This window comes from Pholis gunnellus, assembly GCF_910591455.1.
Source record: "Pholis gunnellus genome assembly, chromosome: 6".
NCBI classification, from domain to species: domain Eukaryota; kingdom Metazoa; phylum Chordata; class Actinopteri; order Perciformes; family Pholidae; genus Pholis; species Pholis gunnellus.
The window spans coordinates 9,608,345-9,614,344 of NC_136532.1; the positions used below are offsets into that span (position 1 = coordinate 9,608,345).

The 6,000-nt window shown below is 40.6% G+C and overlaps 1 protein-coding gene across 1 annotated transcript in view; it reads right to left on the reverse strand.

Moving 5' to 3' along the window:
* Positions 1–2,816, reverse strand: part of ccser1 (coiled-coil serine-rich protein 1) — a 103,742-nt gene extending 100,926 nt beyond the window's left edge. The window contains exon 1 of the mRNA XM_079162010.1: positions 2,667–2,816. The gene's annotated coding sequence lies outside the window, so the exon portion shown is untranslated. The remainder of the gene's footprint in view (positions 1–2,666) is intronic.
* Positions 2,817–6,000: the final 3,184 nt, after the last annotated feature.

Sequence of the window (6,000 nt, forward strand, 5' to 3'; positions counted from 1 at the left end):
GAGGTGAGTCGACCTGTGATGGAGAAGCAAAACAAAAAGTCTCATCTCAGTTCCTCTTCCCTTTGCTTTGTAGTGCAGTTAGTAATAGTGTTGAATAACAAAGCACACAATTTGATTTGCTGTGTGTTGGGACTTCCATTTGTAAGTGGACTCAGAGATTGATTGAACACAATCCCCACAATCTGACACTAAACTACTATTTTTCTGATTTCTGAATATTTCATTTCCGTACGAGCAATTTAGAGTCCTCAATCAACCTCTGGGGATGTGGGAGGAAGCTGGAGAACCCGCGTTGACATGGGATCGAAAACCCATGTGCCTCTCGCTGTGAGGCAAAAGCTCTGACCACTGTACCACCATGCGTCCCCTAGCAGCCATCAAGATACAACAAATCCACACGTTTCAAAGGTGCCTATGCGACAGGGTTAAGAACACGGAGGGAAAAAAATACATATTTTCACAGATCAGCTTCCGACTGCTCGTACAAAGTCAGATTTTATGGCTCACTGCCTTGCAGGACTTCTCTTTAACACCAGAGTAATGATGTTTGCACCATTATGCTCGATTGTAACGCCACCTTTCCATTTCAAACACAGAGTGCTGCGATGCAATTTGAACAAACAATACACAAACTATGTTGGTAATGCATTGTTTTGAAATGAATGGCTCTAGGAGTTCAGGGGAGCCCCCTGCCGTGCTCCTAATGATCGCAGCGTGTGCCAAATATCCATCTTAGCTCGACGTCGTCTGTTCCTGCAGTGCTGTGCAGTTCGTGTCGTCTCAGTACACCGAGCTCACACCAGTTATGTGATAAATCAGATAAATCAGGAGGCTAATGTATGGGTCCAAATTCCTCTTTCATGATTCATGATTGACTGTTGGTTTGACAGAGTAAAAGGTGTGTGTGGGGTGTAACTGGGTGTTCCCTATAAAACAGGTTCTCACTTAGGAGTTTTTCACACATTATAAGCAAACCACAATCGTGTAATGGATGTGATGGAAGATTACGTATTAGGCAACACTGTGCTGCTGCTCTTACCCTTGGCTGAATACAGACAATGATATGTATGATACAAGCTGTCATCGTTTTTGAGATTACTTCAAAGAAATGTATCAAAGTGAGCTATTGGATTTAGCCTGGGGGGGGGAGTTAACTGGCTTCAATGATGGGATAATCAAAATATCCCAATATTTTATCCCAATATTAACACACAAACAGTACTGTCCATTTAACTCGGGTACAACATTGAAATACCAGGAAACACAAGTATAAGATACATTTAAGTCATCATACAATAAACAGATGATCAGAATATGACAGATCTATTGTCCCTTAATCTATGTTACGTTAACATATTACTTCTGCGACCTAGCCATGACATGTGGTCAAAACAACAAGCGATCTTGAGCAAGAGGACTCCTTCTTTTAAACCAGGGGCTCAAACATCGATTGTATTCTCTCCACCTTTGGCCCAACAGAAACATCGCTTTTCTGAACATATGACAACCATCTGGTTTGGGCTCACTGAAGAAACAAGAAACTACAATTTCTCACTTTATCAAAAATGACAACTGCAGACTATAAACCTCTGCTAATTCAGACTACACATCCCATGACATCTTGATACAGCGTGTGTTCACACAATGAAAGGCGGAGAAACACACTGCAACTGAAGGAAAACGCATGCGAAAAGACAAAACACGAGAAAAACACAATCAAGGACTTTGGCAACAAGTAAATCGAATTTAGAGAACATGATGCAAATAAAAGCAGAACGCATGCAAAGTGACAAGTAAAACATTTACTAACAACAACAACACACAGCCATAGAGACACACACTGCAAATATGGAAAACAAAAATATACAGAAGTGCTAAAGAAGATAATGCTGGGATGGATAAATTAATGTACACATAATCAGTGTATTTGTAATTGATATAAACACACACAGATGTGTGTCTTAGATATGTAAGCGATGGTGAACACACTCCCTTCCTTATAATGTTGACGAGTCATAGTATTGAACTCATGTATATGGGACTATGATATGATGATATTGCATTAAACAGTGTCATGGCACACACTAGAATGATGACTTATCCATGTGCAATATGTTTCTTGTATTTACAGTAAAATGATTAGTGATTAGTGTTTGTCTAAAGCATCAGAAGTCAATGAATGGGCCTCAGCATGTTGTTAGTGTGTGCTTACAGTACAGTTCCTACAACTGTCCAACGGGCCCGCTTGCTTTTTTTTTTTTGTATTCTGTCCACGTCTTAGCTGTAGCCAGTTATCATATTATACAGTTTGCATGAGATCAGATGCAGGAACGTAAATGCATGTAAGCAGCAGCAGCAGCAGCAGCAGCAGCTGGACTCCAGCAGCTGTCAAAGCGAAACGTCAACAACGCGTACAGAAGCCCGTCGACCTTAAACCCACACTAGCTAGCTGAGTCAATTCACTGACACTCAGCCGTCGCGAGGAAGCTTTGGCGCTAATGGCCCCTGCGGATAACACATCAATACAATGCCGCTTTCTTCAGGCTGTAACGGTGACCCGGTGCTCAGAGGAAATACTGTAGCAGGCACCGTCCCGGTGGTTCAGCCCGGGACCGGCTAGCAGGCAGCGGACAAAACAGACTCAGCCGTCCGTTAAGGTACGTTACCTTCAGCGGATTCCTCTACCGACGCCGCGCCGTGCAGAAACAGCCGAGTGTATCTTCGCTTTGTGGTCATACGAGTTATTATAACCCAGGCGAGGATATCTTGAAGTGTACAATGGGACTGGAATCGCACTGAGGTAGCACTTGTGTGTTGCACTGACGCCGATATTACACCTCAGTGACGTGGAGTCTCTTTTCCTCCTTCGTCGCTTCCGCGTTGCAACGACAGGGCGCGAGCGTGCACTGCGTGACGTCCTCGTCGTCCTCCTCCTCCTCCTCCCACAGCTCAGCATCCTGCAGCAGGTGGATGGATGGACAAGTCAATGTTTCTGCGGCGAATACCATCAATAAACCCATCCATAATCGATTCCTCTCATACATAGCTCATGAAATAGAATAAATAAGGATTTATCTGCAACCTTACGGTGAGTGGATTTAGCGTTCACTTTAAATCTTGTTCTCATGTCATATGCTACGTTTGCATCAACTAAGATAAGGCATACTTCATCCGATGCATGGAAATTGATCATTGCAGAGATAAAACGGATTAGTAACAATAGAATATAAAAATACAGGTACAAAATGAAGCATGAAAAAGCAAGAATAGAAGGGAGGTTAAATGGCACCAAGTTATGTTTTTGGGTTGTGACTTCTGCCAGGCACTGCCTTAACGTTTTCACTGCTACAGCTGTTGGATTAATCAAAGCGAAACTACAAAACATTAAAGAGACAAAACAAGATTTAAAAACACACTAGTTTTATTTAATGAAATTCCCACACAGCAAAGTATAAAGTGTAGCATTTTCCAGGAATCGTAGCAAAGAACATTTCCACATCTTTACAGTAACCCACCACGTACACACCACTTCCAAATTCTCTGGAGAAAACACAAAAGGGACAAATGTCACTAATTTAAAGTTCAGAACAATTAGTTTGCAAGTCAAGTAGTGTTTAAAGTTTGTATCAAGGAAAAGCCCATTTAAAACCACAAAGTAAACTAATTAGAGTGCAAATTGTCTTGATAGGCTTAGGTCTGTCTAAACCTTTCTACAGCCTGATTGATAATATTAATATTGCACACACACACACATTATACACACCTGCAGAGCCAAATGACTACCGACATGCTACAGATTACCTAAAGTGCAAGCTTGGAAATGGATTGAGAGCCAGCCTGCTAAATATTTGGTTGTACATTATTTAATGAAAAACGGGCCAGGGGGCATTATAATTTAAAATCAGATGAGATGTCGCGATTATCAGATTTCTACAACTATAGAAAACTGTGTTGTGACTCAGAGTGGAACAAACCAACATTCACCCGTTTGTTCCGTCATTAACAGGAATACATTCTGTGATCAAATAAAACCGTGAACCTGCCCTGCAAATTCATAAATGCATAGACTTGTTTTAAAGATGTTTAAACAGTCAATTTTAAAATACAGGCATCAAGGTTCAGGTCCGTGAAAGTAATTCACAGAAACACCTGTGAGACCAAAGTCACACAGTCACAGAAATCCTTTTTTTAAAACTGGAGAATGTTTCTGTCCAGCTGAAAAACATGAATTCACCCCAAAACCCACAATGTGCTCCACATTATATAGCCAAAACATTTAAACCGATTTATCAAACCAACACCACAAAGAAAAGAAGAAGAAACCGTTAGTACCATTTGAAAAGCACTCCCTTGACAAAGGCAGTTGAACAGGAGAACATCTGATTACAATAACTTCCACCAATAGTGATACACGCCTTTCAAGTCCACAAGCAAACACCAACTAATAAAACATTTAAGATGTACTTTATTTCACTGAAAATAATACTCTGGATTAACATGTACATGGAAGTTAAATCAAACATTTAGAAAAATCCCCTTATAATCTGACAACGAGAAGGCGGAGATATTGAACGGACTGTTACGGACAAAGCTGAAAATCAAACCAAACTTGTTTCTGTGAGGAAAGGTACAGCAGTTAAGGTTTCCCAGGCCTGATGGACAGAGGTAGGTAGCATTAGGCCCCAATCAGGGCCAGAAACCTGAGAAAACACACACCGATTACCCTAATCCTCCAGAAATCAAAATATACATGAATGTACAAACAAACCCATGTGCTGATTTAAAGCAAAGCCAATCAGCTACTCATGTGATCTGTCCGACAGCCCGCCTCACCAGTGACATAGTAATATGCTACACTTTATGCGTCTGCAAGTCAACGGTGGTTTTGATAGTAAAAAAAAAAAAGGTACTGAACCGTGTGTTGTGATAGCATTTATTGTAAGAACCTGAAGAACAGTTTGTGTGTTTTAAAGCGGTTAAAGGCTGCTCGGCCACAGAGTGGTGAGTGGTGTGTTGCACTTATGTCAGCACCTCGACTTCCAACGCGCTTTGGCTGTTAGTGACTCTGCAGCTGTGTAGTCGACGTTGACTACAAGTACACAGTGTTCTGGTACCTGGCTGACTTTATAGTGCATGAGTCACATTCAGTGCTGTGCAAACAGTGAGAGGCTTTAAATCCAAGTAACTACTCCAGGATTTACATTGATGGTAGTAAAAGGTGAACCGCTTGAGAGCGTGACAGTCACTGTGAGACATTAATGTGCGAATTATGTCTACAACGTTTAAAGTGAAGAAGCTAACTAGGTAGTGATCAAAACGTGATGATTGTTAAAATTATCATATGCGAGGCTTCATTCATAATATTGTGCAAAAAACAGCCGAACATAACTGTGACGAGGAGGAAAGGTAGTGTTTTCTGTGATCAAGTCAAGAGGAAAAAGGGAAGTATAGAGAATACCATGAACATTTATAACTTTGACACCCTGTCTGTGATGAAACTACCCACAATAAAAACTCACATAAAGCATTTATGCTAAGTATTTCCATAATGCTTGTGCAATGACACCAACATCTGCTTGCTAGAGCAAACTAAGAGACCCATTTCCTTAAAAAAAAAAAAAAGAAAAAAAAGAAAAGGCACAAAGGCGCTAGCTGTATAGTAGCTACAAGGCTCTTAGGTCCACCATGATTACATCTAAACCTATGCTGCTACTTTTAGCCAAATAGTTAAAGATCCCAAAAAGAAAAAAACACCCAATAATTACTACACAAATTAATCCATCAACATATACCTGGCAAAAGAGGAAGTGTAAATGTAAACTCAAGGCGTTTCATGTTAAAAACAAAGATTTAAACTAGCTGCAGACTAATTGCAGCCAATTCCACTATATTAACAGCTGATCATAGCTGGCAATTAAAACCAGGTCAAATACAATTAGCAGATACAGAGACTTTGGTATGTAGAGAAGATCTGTCACATACCAACCTCTGAAGACCTTT